The 19,655-nt window shown below is 43.0% G+C and overlaps 1 protein-coding gene across 1 annotated transcript in view; it reads left to right on the forward strand.

Moving 5' to 3' along the window:
• The first annotated feature begins 691 nt into the window (after nucleotides 1-691).
• The window catches only part of LOC140734606 (nuclear transcription factor Y subunit beta-like), a 42,839-nt gene continuing 23,875 nt past the window's right edge, over nucleotides 692-19,655 (forward strand). The window contains exon 1 of the mRNA XM_073058812.1: nucleotides 692-811. The gene's annotated coding sequence lies outside the window, so the exon portion shown is untranslated. The remainder of the gene's footprint in view (nucleotides 812-19,655) is intronic.

A 19,655-nucleotide genomic window follows, 5' to 3' on the forward strand; every position in this document is an offset into this window, starting at 1 on the left:
AGACAAAGAAGTGGGAGTAAGGGGTCTTTCTGGTCGAGATAGAGAATGAAGTAAGTGGCTTACTGTAGGATCCTGGAGGTGCAGCTCTATGATGGCAGCTCCGAGATGGGGACACGGCAAAGGCGGGGAGGGGCTCGTGCAGCTGCAGCAGCACCGTGCTGGGGACATAACGAGAACTAATGAACCCTAAAGGGAGGGGTTTCGGCCCGAAACGTCAAATGTTCGTTCCTCTCTTTAGTCGCTGCCTAACCTACTGAATTCCTCCAACATTTTTGTGTTACTCACGATTGAGAGCATCTGCTGAATCGCGTGTTTGTGAACCGATGGGGGTCCTGGAGCTGCAACTCCGTGCTGGGTACACACTGAAAGCTGAGTGTGGGGTGACGGGGCGCTGGAGCTGCTGCAATGCTGTGCTGGGGATGTAACGGGAGTCGGAGACCCACCGGGGTTGGTGGGGGGAGGAAGACGAGGTGCTGAACCTGTAGCTCCAGGATGTGGGGGTGGAGGAGTTGTGGGAGACGGGGAGGGGGGCGGTGAAACAATGGCGATATGCTTCTGACGGGGAGGGAGTAGAATCAGCCGGCGGGTGGGGCCTGTGGGGAGCCGGGGAGGAAGAGAGATCGGCAGCGTTGGAGTTAGGGTGGTGACCGCCGGGGAGGAGGGGCGTACGGCGGCCGGGGGAGGGAGGGCGGGCCGGGCCGTGTCCCGGACGTGCAGCTCCGCGCTGGGACTGGCTCCTCCGCAGCCATTTTGTCCAACCACAGGCGACTCTGCGACCAACCAACCAGGGCTCCGGCTGCGCTTCAATAAGGTTTGTCGCCGCTCGGCCAATGATCGCTACCGGTGGCTCCGGGCTCGGCGCTTGAACCTGGCGGCCGTCTCCTGTCAGCTGAGCGGACGGCGGCAGCGCGGCTTGAGGCGCCGCTCCTTCTCCCCTTTCCCCCGCTTCAGTTTTACCAGAGCCCCGGGCCTCGTTCGCTCTCGCCTTTCCGACCGCCCCCCCTCCAAATGTTCGCTTCCCGCTGCTCGGCCACCCGCCGCAACTCGAGCCCGAGGTTTGGGTGGGCCCTACACCAGTCGACTTCGACCGCATGCCACCCCCGGGGCTCCAGCACCCACATCTCCCCTCACCGATCCCCGGACTGTGAGGAGAGGGGGGCAGGCCCGAGGGGACAGGCCGGGCGCGACACTGTGGAGGCGGGAAGGAGAGACCGTGGTGCATAGGCCCGGAGCTGGGGCTTTGGACTGAGAGCAGGGGTTTAGATTGAGGCGATGCCTGTATGAGAAGGCGTGAAGTGAGGGGTAAGGATCCCCTGATGGGTAGGGAAAGAAGAGGATGGAGATCCCGTGTTGGGAGAGTGGAAGAGACGGATAGGGGGTCGTTGGAGCGGGTGGGAAGAGAAGTAGCAAGCGAGAGGAGGGTTGTGAGTGGATGATAGGGAGCCGATGTGGGGGTTGGGCACAAAGGATAGGGAGTACGTGTACGTACTTGTGTGTGTTTGGGAGAAAGGGGTGAGAGGGAACCTCTCTGGGGTGGAAAGAGGAGGATGGAGAGCCCATTGAGGTGGGATTGAGAGGAGGATGGGAAGCCCATGGGGACTGGGGTGGGATAGAAACAGTGGACCTGCAGAGGTTGGGGAGGTAGTGGTGGTGGGTGGTGTGCGAGCCATTTGGAGGAGGGAAAAGTGAAGGTAGAACCTTTTGGTTGTTATGCAGGAAGAGCCAGTCAGTGTGGATTGTGAGGGGTGGAAGTGCGTCCTAATTGGGAAAGTGGGGCTGCAAGGTAAATGGAGGGTGGGAATCATGGGGAGATATGGTTATGTTATATGAATAGGGAAACACTGGGGAAAGAAGGTGTGCAGGGAAGTGGGCAATCTGGGGAAGGAGGGATGGAAGATGAAGATTGAAGCTCACACTATTTGGGCAGATTGAATTGACTTTATTACTTAAATCCTTCATGTACATGAGTGAAAACAGGACAGTCAACTTAACATAGAAATACAGTTGTGTCAGCATGAATTAATCAGTTGATGGCCTGGTGGAAGAAGCTGTCCCAGAGCTTGGTAGTCCTGGCTTTTTTGCTACGGTACCTTTTTCCCAGATGGTAGCATCTGAAACAGTTTGTGGTTGGGGTGACTCAGGTCCCCAATGATCCTTCAGGCTCCTTTTACACACCTGTCTTTGTGAATGTCCTGAATAGTGGGAAGTTCACATCTACAGATGCGCTGGGCTTTCCGCACCACTCTCTGCGGAGTCCTGTAATTGGGGGAAGTGCTTTTCCATACCAGGCGGTGATACACCGTCAGAATGTTTTGTTTTATTGCAGTTTGTAAGGTTTCCCTTTTGTTCCAAGCCAAATGAGAATGAGGTGGTAGAGTTAACCCACATGATTTCCCTTTGGACTGAGTGAACATCTCTAGCTCATTAGGGAGGTAACCATGCCTTCAGCAGGCTCTAAGTTCTTATGCTCTGGCATTTTTATTCTGCCATTGCTTTGTGGTATCTACCTCTTTGCACCCTTACTAGTTTCAAATTGACAGATGTGTGAATTTTCAAGCTGAGTATGTACTTTACCTCACTGCTCACTCAAATGTGAAGGAGCAGGTGCAAATCGTGTTGCTATTTTGTGATTAAAACTGACAATCTTGTTAGGTCAGCTGTCAAAGTTGCCCCTGAAGAAAGTTTTTTTTAAAAAGTAAAGCCCTGAATTTGTACATTCCCTTTGAGGATGTCACAAAATACAAGCAATGAATAGCTACTGAATGTCAAAGTTGTGTGAGTCAAGTTCCAAAAGATAAATTCATTGATGTTGGTCATAGCTTCTGTTTTCTCTTTGTAACATAGCAATTTAAAACTTATGCTAACACTTGTGTGAATGTTTAAATTGTGTGTGTGTGCGCACGTGCAGAAGAATCAACGAATCAACCTACTGTACTTGAATTTTCTTTAATTAGGGCAATTGACATTGCTGCTTTTTTGGTCTTTTTATTACCAGGCGCTGTTTTCAGCTTGCAAATGGCTGCCTGTGTCCAATTTAAATGAAGTAGCGATAAACTGAATGCTAAGGATGGAAATGAGCAGTTTATTTCATATCAAATACAAAATAAAAATAATTTGATTAGCTTCTGTTGAGCAAATATACATGGGCAATCTAGGAAAGATGACAACTATATCGTGGATGTCATTTTCCTCGGTAGCATTCAACCATGAATTAACACTTGCTACAACAGCAGTACATCATTGGGGTTTTGGCATCCACTGATCAATAATACTGAAAGTGTCAGTTACAACAAACAGGCCCAGTGACACATAACACCCTGAGTGGTGAATGCCTTGTAGGTGCTTGATAAGAGTCTAAATTATCTGCATAACTCCATGTTGGGTATGTTTTGTGTGAGATTCATGCAGTACCTACCCTTTCTACAATGACAGCTGTGTTACTCAGCACATTTACATGTGGGAAAATCTCCAGTGTTTTGCAGGTGCCTAAGGAAGGGTGGAAAAATTGCTTTTAAAAAGAAATGAAAAAAAAAGTTCCATTACTGTAATGAGAATCAAGTTTAATATCACTGGCATATGTCATGAAGTTTGGTTTTGTGACAGCAATCCAGTGCAATTAAAAACTCATAAACATAGTGAGGTAGTGTTCCTGGGATGGTTCCTTGTTTGTTCAGAAATCTGATGGCGCAGGGGAGGAAACTGTTCCTAAGTTGTTTAGAGTTTGCTTCTTCGGGCTCCTGTACCTCCTCTTTGATGGTAGTAATGAGGAGAGGACATGTCCTGGGTGATGGGGTTCTTTAATGATGGATGCCGCTTTTTTGAGGCATTGCCTCTTGAAGATGCCCTCGGTGGGGAGGCTAGTGCCCATGATGGCACTGGCTGAGTTCACAAACCTTTGCAGCTTTTCCCAAACCTGTGCATTTGCACCTCCAAACCAGACGGTGATGCAACCAGTTGTAGAAATTTGCTAGAGTCTTTGTTGACATACCAAAACTCTTAAAACTCCTAATGAAATATAGCCACTGTTGTAACTTTTTGCTATTTCAGAATATCCCAAAGTTCTTACAGTTATTACAATTTTTTTTAACATTTCGTCACTCTAGTGAAGCCAGTATGGTTTATCCTGTGGTTCAAGAATAGGGCAACAAATTGTGTAGCCCAGTGTCTACTTTTCAGAAACTTTGAATTTGTTTCTGCCTCTAAGCATATTGTAGACCTTTGTGAATTGCATAGGCTAGATTGAACTGTGCCCTGCACAGTGTGGAAGACTCAACTCCAATTTGCATATGAGAAGTGCATCTGTTCTGGGGTTCATTTCAAGCAATGTTCATTGTGTTCTGGGTAGGGCTGAATGGGGTGTCTCTGTGAATGTGTTTGTTTTGTTCCCACTGTTTTCCTACAACAACTAATCTGCGCGTAGTGTGGTCCCACCCACATGAGTGAAATCTGCCTGGTGATGACAATGGTGACAAACACGAGTCTGCAGATGGTGCAGTCTAGAGCAACAAACAATCTGAACAACTTCCTGGAGGGCCTCACTAGGTCAAGCAGCATCTGTGGAGGGGGTTGGTGGTGGTGGAAGGAATTAAGGAATTGATGTTTTGAGTTGAAACCCGGCATCAGGATGAATATGGAGGGTGGGGGAGGGGGGGGTAGATATCCAGTGTAAATCAGTGGGAGGGGTGAAACAGGGACCTGTAGATAATGAGTGGACTGAGGAGGGTGAAAGATTATGAGCAGATAGGGGAGGAGGATTGGAGTTGGGAGACACAGTCAAGTGAACCTCACCTCCATGTACCTGGCTCCCTCTGCCTTTCATTTCTTGGACTGCATCCACCTGTCTCTGCCTCCCAATCCACAAACTGTCTTCATTTGCCCGTTATCTTCAGTTCACCAATCACCTCTGGCTTTTGTCTCTATACTGATTATCCTCCTCTCCACAATTAGTTCTGTTGGAGGATTTCATCCGAAAGTCAACATTTCCTTCCCCCCCCCCCCCCCCCCCACAGGTATTGTTCGACTGCTGACTTCCTCCAGCACGTTATTTACTGCCTGCTTTAACATGTCTTCCTCTGAACTACACAGTGCTCCATCTCTCAACCATGCAGACCTTTCTTTGTAGGACACGGGAGTTTAACCTAACCTTTGTGTTCTGATCTCTACTGTGGCGCTTTAACTCACATTTTCTCAACTTGACAAAAATAATTCCACACGGGGCCACAACTGGAGAGCAGGAGAAAAGTTGATGTATAATGTGATGGCCACTGGCGATCCTGAAACATTGGATAAGCGTGTAAAAAGCCAGAACTGGAAGAATAAATGTGGAGCCATTCATGATTGTTAATTTACGTTTTTTAATGAGCCCGTGTTGTTGAGACTAAGCTGCGACTGAAAACAGAACTTCCTCTGAAGTAGCACGTTTTACATACTCCAGATGGCCTGATATGCTTTAATTACTTCTGAAATGTTTGATACAACTGTGCAAGAGCAGAGCAAAGACAATAGGAAGGAAAATTTGTTTGGTGATATCATTTGAGCAATTGAGGGGAACTGGGAGATTTCTGCCTACTTAAAGCCAGGGGAACTTTAGCATTTCCCAGGTCATCTGAATGTTTGTTGGTTCAGTGACTCAATAGCTGTTTCTGGACAGTTTGTAAACATGATCTTTGGATTGTGCCATTTGTAAAAGAGAGTCACAAATGCACAGAAAAGGAATTTTGGGAGAAACTTTGCCAAGGGAATGTGGAACCTGGATGAGCACATGTAAGAAAGAATAGGTCAGCATTCCTGGTAGGTCAGGTTGAAAAGGGTGAGAGGAAACTCAAGTTTGACTTGCCTACTGCTCTGGCCAATTAAGCAGGGTAGCTTGTGCTTGCTCTGCATGCTTTATGTAGATAATTTTGATGCACCTGCTGTAACAGCTCAGTGTGGAGACTGAGGAGAACAGCTGGCCGGAAGTCCCTAAATATGTCAGCAAGCTTAGATAGTTGAAGAAGACAGGCACCTATAGACTGTTTTGGAATAATATTTCAGCAAATTTTTCCAGATAATAGTTTTGAAGGTTTCAATCTTTATTAGAGATTAACCTTATTTGTCGAATGTACATCAAAGTGTACAGTGAAGTGTGTCGTTTACATCAAATCAGCAAGGATTGCACAGGGCAGCCTTGTTCCAGTGTTAAAATAGCATCTTCCCCCACCCCCGCACCCAACTCTCTAACCTTAACTATGTCTTTGTAACGTGGAAGAAAACCGGAGCACCCGGAGGAAACCTACAAAACCACGGGGGAAATATATAGACAGCGGCAGGAATTAAACCCTGATCCTATAGCTGGCATTGTAAAGGGTTACGCTAACAGCTGTGCTGCTGCGCTGCACCATATAGCACAGTATGAATCGTAGTTTGTAGTTCAGATGTTGTTTTAGATTTACTAAATAAGAAAATATTCAGTGTGAATTGAATTTGGTGGTATTCATTCCTAAACAGTGAATTGTTAGCACAGCTGAGTTTTATTTTAGTATTGCGGAGGAGAAAGAATGTTCTGGAAAGTAACACAGTAAAGATTGTTTGTCACTTTTGGTTGGTTGGAATATGGGCTTTCCTTCTCTGCAATCTGTATTGAATTGGGTTATCCTTCCATATTTTGCTGTGGCATAGAATTCCACATATGTGACAATTATAATTACCTGCTAATGAACCTTGTGGTAAAGCATGAATGAGAAATGGAGGGCTATGTGGAGGGAAGGGTTAGATTGATCTTAGAGTAGGGTATAAGATCGACAACACATTGTGGGCTGAAGGGTCGGTACTGTACTGTTCTACGTTTAAAGTATTTTATGGGACAGAATTGAGCTGTGTTAATGTACAGCCTCTTTTTGCCAGCATGTTTGAGATTCTGAATTTTTATCCGAGCCACTATTTCATTTAAAAGATCCCCTTCAAAGTGGAAAAGAATTTTAAGTTAGTATTGCTCACATTGGTTAATTTTGTTTTCTTGTAGAAGCTTGACTTGTTTGCCTCACTTTGAAGTCAAATTTTTCCATTTGAAGTCTAAATCACGGAATCTGGTTTTTATTCTAATTTCTTAATCATTTTAGTTGTAGTATGAAGTTTCAGGTAAAGTTTTCCAATCACTGAGGTAGTTATCAGTAAGCTAAAGTAGAAAATATTGGAAACATATGTCAGGTTTGTGAACATCAGTCTCTTGTTCTGAAAAGCAATCATCTTGAAAATATTTCATTGGTGTTGAAATTTGAACTGAATAGGATCCATAGTCTCAGTGGCCACTTTATTAGGTACACCTGTATACCCTGTTAATGCAAATATCTAATCAAACAATCATGTGGCAGTAACTTAGTGCATAAAAGCATGTAGTCATGGTCAAGTGTTTCAATTGTTCTTAAGACCAAACATCAGAATGGTGAAGAAATGTGATCTAAGTGGCTTTGACCATGAAATGATTTTTGGTGCAAGATGGGGTTGTTTGAGTATCTCAGAAATTGCTGATTTCCTGGGATATTAAACCACTCATCCTATCAGGTCTGCTCCGCCATTTCATCATGACTGATCCATTTTCCCTTTCAACTCCATTCTCCTGCCTTCTCTGGGTAACCTTTGACGCTCTGACTAATCAAGAAACTATCAACTTCTACCTTAAATACACATATTGACCTGGCCTCCACAGCTGCCTGTGGCAACAATTTTCACATATTCCCTACCCTCTGACTCTATGCCTTTTAGCATTCAATAGGTTTCAATGAGATTCCCCCTCATTCTAGCGAGCAGGCCCAGAGCTATCAAATGCTCTTCATACAATAACCCTCGAATTCCCCTATCATTTTTGTGAACCTCCTCTGAACCCGCTTCGATGTCAGCACATCCTTTCTTAGGTAAAGGGCCCAAAATTGCTCACAGTACTCCAAATGAGGCCTCACCTATGCCATATAAAGCCTCAGCATTACATCCTTACTTTTATATTCTAGTCCTCTTGAAATGAATGCTAACATTGCATTTGCCTTCCTCAACATCAAGTCAACCGGCAAGTTAACATTTAGCGATCCTGTACGAGTCTCTTTGCATGTAGGATTTTGAAATTTTCTGCCCATTTAGAAAATGATCTACATTTTTGTTCCTTCTACCAAAGTGCATAACCATACAGTTCCTGACACGGTATTCCATCTACCATTTCTGTGCCCATTCTGCTAATTTATCTAAGTCCTTCTGCAGCCTCAAAACTCTCTGCCCCTCCACTTATGTTCATAACATCCACAAAGCCATCAGTTCTGTCATTTAAATCATTGACATATGATGTAAAAAGAAGTGGTCCCAAGACTGTCCCCTGTGGAACACCGTTAAGACACCGACAGCTAACCAGAAAAGACTCCTTTTATTCCCACTTTGCCTCCTGCTAATCAACTAATGTTATATCCGTGCTAATATCTTTCCTGTAATACCATGGGCTCTCAACTTGTTCAGCAGCCCCTTGTAGCACCTTGTCTATCATGCTTGTTATTTCCTCAAAAGAATTTTCTAATGGACTTGTCAGGCAAAATTTTCCATTAAAGAAACCATGATAACTTTGGCCTATTTTGTCATGTGTCTCCAAGTACCTGAGACAGTCAACTCCAACATCTTTCCAACCATTGACGTCAGACTAATTCTGCTCTTGTGTCTTATGGTCTTATAGGATATGGCAAGAAGCCAGGTGTATGGGGTTGAGTGGGATCCAGGATTGGCCATGATGGAATGGCGAACCAGACTTGATGGGCTGAATGGGCTAATTCTCCTATGTCTTCTGGTCTTGTAGACTAACTGACCTATGATTTCCTTTCTGCTGCCTCCCTCCTTGAAGAGTTGAAGTAACATTGGCAATTTTCCAGTCCTCCGGAACCAAGCTAGTATCTAGTAATGCTTGAAAGATCACTACCAATGCTTCCACAACTCCCAGCCACCACTTTCAGAACCCTGTGGTGTAGGCCATCTGGTCCAGGTGGCTTATCCATCTTCAGACCTTTCAGCTTCCCAAACACTTTCCCCCTAGTAATAGCAATTACTTTCACTTCTCTGACACTCTTGAACTTCCAGTACGCTGTTAGTGTCTTCCACAGTGAAGGCAGATGCAAATTACTTGTACAGTTTGTACGTTATTTCCTTGTTCCATATTACTACCTCTCCATTTAACAGTGGTCTGATCTACTCTTGTCTTCTTTACTCTATATATACTGTATATGAAAAATCTTTTGGCATCCTCTTTGATATTGTTAGCTAGCTTACCTTCATGTTTCCCCTTTTCACTCCTTATGGCTTTCTTTTCTGTTGCCTTCTGATGGTTTTTAAAAGTTTCAAATCCTGTAACTTCCCACTGATTATTGCTCTATTATATGCCATTTCTTTGCTTTTATGTTGCTTTTGACTCCCTTTGTCAGCTTTAAATTGTTATCTTTCCTGCGCCTTAGGAATTTCAGACTTTAGCTTCTCCCTCTCAAATTGCAGGGTGAAGTCGGTCATTATGATCACCACCTCCAGAGGGTTCTTTTACCTTAAACTCCCTAATCAGATCCGATTCATTACACAATACCCAGTCCAAAATAGACTTTCCCCTAGTGGGCTCAACGACAAGCTGTTCTAAAAAGCCATCTCGTAGCCATTCTACAAATTTCTCCTCTTGGGATCCAGCACCAATCTGCCTGCATATTCAAATCCCCCATGACAGTCGTAACATAGCCCTTTTGTCATGCATTTTCTATCTTTCACTGTAATTTGTGGCCAACATCCTGTCTAATGTTCAGAAGCCTGTATAATACAACTCTCTTCAGGGTGTTTTTACCCTTGTAGCTTCTTAACTGTGCTCACAAGGCTTCTACATTTTCCAATCCTATGTAATCTCTTTCTGATTTCAATTTTTACCCCCTCTGCCAACCTGCCAGTCTTTTTGATGCAATGTGTATTCTTGGATATTAAGCTCCCAATGATGATCTTCTTTCAGCCATGACTCAGTGATGCCCACAATGTCATGCCTACCAACGTCTAACTGTGCTACAAGATCATCTACCTTATTCCGTGTACTGCATACACTTTTAGTCATCACCCTTTTCGATTTTACTCCCATGTTACACTGCAACTCATTCCAGTGATTGTTTCCACAAACAACAATCTCTAGTGTTTACAGAGAATGGTGCGAAAAGCAAAACATCCTGTGAGTGGCAGTTCTGTGGGAAAAAACGCCATGTCAATGAGAGGTCAAAGGAGAATGGCCAGACTGGTTCAAGCCAACAGGAAAGGGACAGTAACTTAAAATAATCATGCATTACAACAGTGATGTGCAGAAGAGCATCTCTGAATGCACAACACGTCGAAACTTCAAGTGGTAGCATAAGGCCTCGAGCATACACTCAGTGACCACTTTACTAAGTACAGGAGGTACCTAATAAAGTGACCACTCAGTGTATATTCAGTTCTGACCTGAAACTCAAATTTGTTTCTTTACAGCTATTTTGAATTTTCTGGGATGCTTTTCACCCTGTGTTACATTTTTTTTATAGAGTTGTATAGATGTGAATAGGTATGGAGTATTGTGGGAAAGGCTGATGAGCTGAGGGTGTGGATTGACACGTGGAACCACCCAGTTGTCAGTGAGAATTGGAGGAGCAAATCTGCAGAGAGATAGCAGACAACTGCAGGAAACAAAGTTGTGATAGTAGGGGATTTTTATTTTACACATGTTGATTGGGACTCCCATACTGTTAAAGGTCTAGATGGGTTAGAGTTTGTAAACTCAGGAAAGTTTTCTAAATCAATATATAGAGCTACTGACTAGAGAGGATGCAATATTGGATCTACTATTAGGAAACGAGTTAGGACAGGTGACAGAAGTGTTTGTAGGGGAACACTTTGGTTCCAGTGATCATAACACCATTAGTTTCAACTTGATCATGGATAAAGATAGATCTGGTCCTCGGGATGAGGTTCTAAACTGGAAAAAGGCCAAATTTGAAGAAATGAGAAAGGATCTAAAAAATGTGGATTGGGACAGGTTGTTCTCTGGCAAGGATGTGATTGGTAGGTGGGAGGCCTTCAAAGGAGAAATTTTGAGAGTGCAGAGTTTGTATGTTCCTGTCAGGATTAAAGGCAAAGTGAATAAGAATAAGGAACCTTGGTTCTCTAGGGATATTGAAACTCTGATGAAGAACAGAGATGTATGACATGTATAGGAAACAGAGCAAATAAGGTGCTTGAGTATAAAAAGTGCAAAAAATATACTTAAGAAAGAAATCAGGAGGGCTAAAAGAAGACATGAGGTTTCTTTGGCAGTCAAGGTGAAGGATAATCCAAAGAGCTTCTACAGGTATATTAAGAGCAAAAGGATAGGAAGGGATAAAATTGGTCCTCTTGAAGATCAGAGTGGTTGGCTATGTGTGGAGCCAAAAGAAATGGGGGAGATCTTAAATGGGCTTTTTGTGTCTGTATTTACTAAGGAAACTGGCATGGAGTCAATGGAAATAAGGCAAACAGAAGTGAGGTCATGGAACATATACAGATTGAAGAGGAGGAGGTGCTTGCTATCTTGAGGCAAATCGGAGTAGATAAATCCCTAGGACCTGACAGGGTATTCTCTCGGACCTTGAAGGAGACTAGTGTTGAAATTGCAGGGGCCCTGGCAGATATATTTAAAATTTTGGTATCTATGGGTGAGGTGCTGGAGGATTGGAGGATAACTCATGTTGTTATTTTTTTTAAAAGGCTCTAAAAGTAATCTGGGAAATTGTAGGCTGGTAAGTTTGACGTTGGTAGTAGGTAAATTATTGGAAGGAGTACTAAGAGATAGGATCTACAAGTATTTGGATAGACAGGGACTTATTAGGGAGAGTCGACACGGCTTTGTGCGTGCTAGGTCATGTTTAAGAAATTTATTTGAGTTTTTCGAGGAGGGTCCATTGTTATTTGTCATCTATATGACAAATCTTTATGTTCCTGTTAAGTTGAAAGGAAAGGTTAAACGTTTGAGAGAGCCATGGTTTTCAAGGGATATTGGAAACTTGGTTCGGAAAAAGAGAGAGAGTTAAATATAGGCAGCATGGAGTAAATGAGGTGCTCGAGGAATATAAAGAATGTAAAAAGAATCTTAAAGAAATTAGAAAAGCTAGAAGAAGATGTGAGGTTGCTTTGGCAAATAAGGTGAAAATAAATCCAAAGGGTTTCTACAGTTATATTAATAGCAAAAGGATAGTGAGGGATAAAATTGGTCCCTTAGAGAATCAGAGTGGACAGCTATGTGTGGAGCCAAAAGAGATGGGGAGATTTTGAACAATTTCTTTTCTACGGTATTCACTAAGGAGAAGGATATTGTGTAAGGTAAGGGAAACAAATAGGGTAGTTATGGAAACTATGATGATTAAAGAAAGGGAAGTACTAGAGCTTTTAAAGAATATAAAAGTGGGTAAGTCTCCGGGTCCTGACAGGATATTCCCTAGGACCTTGAGGGAAGTTAGTGTAGAAATAGCAGGGGCTCTGACAGAGATATTTCAAATGTCATTAGAAACGGGGATGGTGCCGGAGGATTGGCGTATTGCTCAAGTGGTTCCATTGTTTAAAAAGGGTTCTAAGAGTAAACCTAGCAATTATCAGCCTGTAAGTTTGACGTCAGTGGTGGGTAAATTAATGGAAAGTATTCTTAGAGATGGTATATATAATTATCTGGATAGACAGGGTCCGACTAGGAGCAGTCAACATGGATTTGTGCGTGGAAGGTCATGTTTGACCAATCTTATTGAATTTTTTGAAGAGGTTACTAGGAAAGTTGACGAGGGTAAAGCAGTGGATGTTGTCTATATGGACTTCAGTAAGGCCGTTGACAAGGTTCCACACGGAAGGTTAGTTAAGAAGGTTCAATCATTAGGTATTAATATTGAAGTAGTAAATTGGATTCAACAGTGGCTGGATGGGAGGTGCCAGAGAGTAGTGGTGGATAACTGTTTGTCAGGTTGGAGGCCAGTGACTAATGATGTGCCTCAGGGATCTGTACTGGGTCCAATGTTGTTTGTCATATACATTAATGATCTGGATGATGGGGTGGTAAATTGGATTAGTAAGTATGCAGATGATATTAAGATAGGTGGCGTTGTGGATAATGAAGTCGGTTTTCAAAGCTTGCAGATAAATTTAGGCCAGTTAGAAGAGTGGGCTGAAAGATGGCAGATGGAGTTTAATGCTGGTAAGTGTAAGGTGCTACATTTTGGTCGGAATAATCAAAATAGGACATACATGGTAAATGGTAGGGCATTGAGGAATGCAGTAGAGCAGAGTGATCTAGGAATAATGGTGCATAGTTCCCTGAAGGTGGAATCTCATGTGGATAGGGTGGTGAAGAAAGCTTTTGGTATGCTGGCCTTTATAAATCAGAGCATTGAGTATAGGAGTTGGGATGTAATGTTAAAATTGTACAAGGCATTGGTGAGGCCAAATTTGGAGTATTGTGTACAGTTCTGGTCACTGAGTTATAGGAAAGATGTCAATAGACAATAGGTGCAGAAGTAGACCATTCGGCCCTTCGAGCCTGCACCGCCATTTTGAGATCATGGCTGATCAATTACTATCAATACCCGGTTCCTGCCTTGTCCCCGTATCCCTTGATTCCCCTATCCATAAGATACCTATCTAGCTCCTTCTTGAAAGCATCCAGAGAATTGGCCTCCACTACCTTCCGAGGCAGTGCATTCCAGACCCCCACAACTCTCTGGAAGAAGAAGTTTTTCCTTAACTCTGTCCTAAATGACCTACCCCTTATTCTCAAACCATGCCCTCTGGTACTGGACTCTCCCAGCATCTGGAACATATTTCCTGCCTCTATCTTGTCCAATCCCTTAATAATCTTATATGTTTCAATCAGATCCCCTCTCAATCTCCTTAATTCCAGCGTGTACAAGCCCAGTCTCTCTAACCTCTCTGCGTAAGACAGTCCAGACATCCCAGGAATTAACCTCGTGAATCTACGCTGCACTTCCTCTACAGCCAGGATGTCCTTCCTTAACCCTGGAGACCAAAACTGTACACAATACTCCAGGTGTGGTCTCACCAGGGCTCTGTACAAATGCAAGAGGATTTCCTTGCTCTTGTACTCAATTCCCTTTGTAATAAAGGCCAACATTCCATTAGCCTTCTTCACTGCCTGCTGCACTTGCTCATTCACCTTCAGTGACTGATGAACAAGGACTCCGTGATCTCTTTGTATTTCTCCCTTACCCAACTCTACACCGTTCAGATAATAATCTGCTTTCCTGTTCTTACTCCCAAAGTGGATAACCTCACACTTATTCACATTAAACGCCATCTGCCAAGTATCTGCCCACTCACCCAGCCTATCCAAGTCACCCTGAATTCTCCTAACATCCTCATCACATGTCACACTGCCACCCAGCTTAGTATCATCAGCAAATTTGCTAATGTTATTTTCTATGCCTTCATCCAAATCGTTAACGTAAATGGTAAACAGCTGTGGTCCCAATACCGAGCCCTGTGGCACCCCACTAGTCTCCACCTGCCATTCCGAGAAACACCCATTCACCGCTACCCTTTGCTTTCTATCTGCCAACCAGTTTTCTATCCATGTCAATGCCTTCCCCCCCGATGCCCTGAGCTTTGATTTTACCCACCAATCTTCTATGTGGGACCTTATCAAATGCCTTCTGAAAATCGAGGTCAACAAATTAGAGAGAGTACAGAGGAGATTTACTAGAATGTTACCTGGTTGTCAGCACCTAGGTTACAGAGAAAGGTTGAATAAGTTAGGTCTTTATTCTTTGGAGCGTAGAAGGTTGAGGGGGGACTTGATAGAGGTATTTAAAATTATGAGGGGATTAGATGGAGTTGACATGGATAGGTTTTTTCCATTGAGAGTAGGGGAGATTCAAATAAGAGGACATGAGTTGAGAGTTAAGGGGCAAAAGTTTAGGGGTAACATGAGGGGGAGCTTCTTTACTCAGAGAGTGGTTGCTGTGTGGAACAAGTTTCCAGTAGAAGTGGTCGAGGCAGGTTTGATATTGTCATTTAAAGTAAAATTGGATAGGTATATGGAAAGGAATGGAGGGTTTTGGGCTGAGTGCAGGTCAGTGGGACTAGGTGAGAGTAAGCGTTTGGCATGGACTAGAAGGGCTGAGATGGCCTGTTTCTTTGCTGTAGTTGTTATATCAATGATCTGGATGATAATGGTGGTAAATTGGATCAGCAAATTTGCTGATGATACAAAGATTGGAGCTGTAGTGGACAGTGAGGAAGGTTTTCAAAGCTTGCAGAGGGATCTGGACTAGCTGGAAAAATGGCAGATGGAGCTTAATATAGACAAGTGTGAGGTATTGCACTTTGGAAGGAAAAACCAAGGTAGAACATATAAGGTAAATGGCAGGATACTGAGGAGTGCAGTAGAACAGAGGGATCTAGGAATACAGATAGAAAATTCCGTAAAAGTGGCGTCATAGGTAGATAGGGAGTAAAGAGAGCTTTTGGTACATTGGCCTTTATAAATCAAAGTATTGAGTATAAGAGTTGGAATGTTATGGTGAGGTTGTATAAAGCATTGGTGAGGCCGAATTTGGAGTATTGTGTGCAGTTTTGGTCACCGAATTACAGGAAGGATATTAATAAGGTTGAAAGAGTGCTGATGAGTGCAGAGAAGGTTTACAAGGATGTTGCCGGGACTTGAGAAACTGAGTTACAGAGAAAGGTTGAATAGGTTAGGACTTTATTCCCTGGAGCCTAGAAGAATGAGGGGAGATTTGATGTAGGTATATAAAATTATGATGGGTATAGATAGAGTGATTACAAACAGGCTTTTTCCACTGAGGCTAGGGGAGTAAAAAACCAGAGAACGTGGGTTAAAGATGAAGGGGAAAAAGTTTAAAGGGAATTTTTTTGGGGGGGGGATCTTCTTCACACAGAGAGTGGTGGGAGTGTGGAATGAGCTGCCAGATGAAGTGGTAAATGCAGGCTCACTTTTAACATTTAAGAAAAACCTGGACAGGTACGTGGATGAGAGGGGTATGGAGGGATATGGTCCAGGTGCAGGTCAGTGGGACTAGGCAGAAAAATGGTTTGGCACAGCCAAGAAGAGCCAAAAGGCCTGTTTCTGTGCTGTAATGTTCTATGGAAGATCACACAGGCATAGGAAAGCATGTATTCTTTTTCCCAGGAAGGGTGTTTTATAAACAGGAGGTCATAGGTTTAAACTGAGGTGAGAGATTTAAAAGGGTCATTGGGGCAGCTTCTTTATGCAGAGGGTGATGCATATTTGAAATGAGCTGTCAGAAATGATGGTTGAGGTGGGCACATTATTACCATTTAGAAGTCCCTTAGATAAGTGATTGGATAGAAGAGGTTCAGAGAGCTATGGGTCAAATGCAACCAGATGAGACTAGTTCACTGGGCATGGATGATTTTGGGTGAAGGTCCTGTTTCTATGCTATACAGTTGATTGTGTTATACAGTAGATTTCACAAGGCCTGTTTTTCTTTGTGAAGGTACTTATAAAATTTTTTATTAAAATAAATGATATGAAATTAGAATTCACTGTAGGTTTTAAGCTTGGGTATAGCTTTTGGCATGATGCTATTATAGCTCGGGGTGTTGGAGTTCAGTGTCTGATTCTGGTGTCCTACAATGAGTCTGTGCATCATCCCTGTAAATGTATGAGTTTCCTCCGGATGCTCTGGTTTCCTCGCACAGACAGACAGACATACATTATTGATCCCGAGGGAAATTGGGTTTCATTACAGCCGCACCAAGAATAGTGAAGAAATATAGCAATATAAAACCATAAATAATTATATAATAGTAAGTTAATCATGCCAAGTGGAACTAAGTCCAGGACCGGCGTATTGGCTCAGGGTGTCTGACACTGCGAGGGAGGAGTTGTAAAGTTTGATGGCCACAGGTAGGAATGACTTCCTATGCTGCTCAGTGTTACATCTCAGTGGAATGAGTCTCTGGCTGAATGTACTCCTGTGCCTAACCAGTACATTATGGAGTGGATGGGGTCATTGTCCACGATGGCATGCAAGTTGGACAGCATCCTCTTTTCAGACACCACCGTCAAAGAGTCCAGTTCCACCCCCACAATATCACTGGCTTTATGAATGAGTTTGTTGATTCTGTTGGTGTCTGCTACCCTCAGCCTGCTGCCCCAGCACACAACAGCAAACATGATAGCACTGGCCACCACAGACTCGTAGAGCATCCTCAGCATCGTCCGGAAGATGTTGAAGGACCTCAGTCTCCTCAGGAAATAGAGACGGCTCTGCCCCTTCTTGTAGACAGCCTCAGTGTTCTTTGACCAGTTCAGTTTATTGTCAGTTCGTATCCTCAGGTATTTGTAATCCTCCACCATGTCCACACTGACCGCTTGGATGGAAACAGGGGTCACCGGTACCTTAGCCTTCCTCAGGTCCACCACCAGCTCCTTAGTCTTTTTCACATTAAGCTGCAGATGATTCTGCTTGCACCATGTGACAAAGTTTCCCACCGTAGCCCTGTACTCAGCCTCATCTCCCTTGCTGATGCATCCAACTATGGCAGAGTCATCAGAAAACTTCTGAAGATGACAAGACTCTGTGTCGTAGTTGAAGTCCGAAGTGTAGATGGTGAAGAGAAAGGGAGACAGGACAGTCCCCTGTGGAGCCCCAGTGCTGCTGACCACTCTGTCTGACACACGGTGTTGTAAGCGCATGTACTGTGGTCTGCCAGTCAGGTAATCAATAATCCATAACACCAGGGAAGCATCCACCTGCATCACTGTCAGCTTCTCACCAGCAGAGCAGGGTCCAAAGATGTACCGGATAGGTTAATTGGTTATTGTAAATTTTCTTGTGATTAGATTGGGGTTTAATCAGTGGGTTGCTGGCGGTGAGGCTCAAAGGTCCAGAGGGTCTAATCTGTGCTGTATCTCTAAATAAGTAAATTATAGTTTTTTAATAAAATCATTCAACCATTGAGCATCATCACACCTCTGAAGATTATCTTAACAATTCGCAACAAGTCAGTGTAACATGTGAATAAAAACAAATGCTGAAAACATGTAGCTTGGTCGACGTCCAAAAAAACAATGCTTTGAATTTGTCGTCGTTATCACAACTTAGATTTTAATTTAAATAGTTTGCTAACGCATAAACTTTAAAGGAATAAAGGACCTTCAACACATGGTAGTATTTGAGTGGCCATCCTTTGCCACAACAGATTGTACAAATTAGTTGACCATTTTACAGAGCTGTTCAGTGATTAAAATGTTTCCTGCAAACTTGTTGGATGTCAACAGAATAATGAAAATTAGTGTAGGCTTTGATTATGAAACAAATTTTACATCTTCAGCATACTCAAAGGAAAGGTTTATATGGGTCAAACATGAACATAGCTCAGGTGGGTATCTTGGTCAACATAGCTGAGTTAGGCCAAATAGCCTATATCCATGCATTATGAGTCTATGGCATAGTTTTAAAATAAAACCATTAGTGTTTATGTATGAGGAGTGTTACATGGCTCTGGGCCTGTACTCAGTGGAGTTTAGTAGAATGAGGGGGGATCTCATTGAAACCTATTGAATATTGAAAGGCCTAGATAGAGTGGATACAGAGAGGTGATTTCCAAAAGTGGGTGAGACTACTACCAGAGGGCACAGCCTCAGAATAGATGAACAATGTGGAGAAATTTATTAAGCCAGAAGGTGGAGAATCTATGGAATTCATTGTCACAGACGGCTTTGGAGGCCAACTCAATCGGTATATTTAAAGCAGAAGTTGATAGGTTCTTGATTAGTCAGGACATCAAAGGTTACAAGGAGAATGGGATTGAGAGGGATGTTAAATTAGCCATGATGGAATGGCAGAGCAAACTCCATGGACTGAATTCTGATCCTATGGAATATTTTGTTCTAAAGTACTTCAAGCAGATCATGTGAATTTTGATCAACTGTATCTAATTCATACATTTTGGTTATTGATCTAGTTGCTGATCCTCATTTCAATGTAAGGAAGTACAACACACGAGTACGCCATGTTTATGGCTAGCTGTTTTGTAAACTTAGTTTCCAATGTTTTAGTACTTTTGTTTTTAGGACTAGGTATGGAAAAGGAAAAATATCCAGGACAAGAAAATGCAGAAGAAAATTCTCAGCTGCTTGGAACTCTCCAGAAATATTAAATTTGCATAACAAGCATGTTAAATCTTGCATTTAAGGATTAAGATTGCTTAAGTATTTATGTTCTTAAGTATTTAAACTGAAGTTGCACAATTTTTTTTTGAGCATAGGAGTTTTGCAGTTGAATGAAGTAGTTTATAGAGACTAAGACTGGACTGCAGCAATTCCTCGGAGGTGACGTACTTCCAAAGAGATATTAAACAAAGCACAGTCTTTTCTGTTAGGAGTACATCCTATTGGGTGTGGTACTGTCTGTGTGAATCTATTATGTACTTGAATTAGTAACTGAATATGATTTCATTGTCAAAGCAGGCTAGGATGTGCTATTTAATTCTCTTGGTAACAACAGAAGTATAGACTAGGTTTGGATTCAGATTTATTTATTGCATGTATATCAAAACTTGCATATGTTATTTGTGTTAACAACCAACATGCTCAAGGACATGCTGGGGGCAGCCTGCAAGGGTCATCACACATT

This window comes from Hemitrygon akajei, chromosome 10 (assembly GCF_048418815.1).
Source record: "Hemitrygon akajei chromosome 10, sHemAka1.3, whole genome shotgun sequence".
NCBI lineage: Eukaryota > Metazoa > Chordata > Chondrichthyes > Myliobatiformes > Dasyatidae > Hemitrygon > Hemitrygon akajei.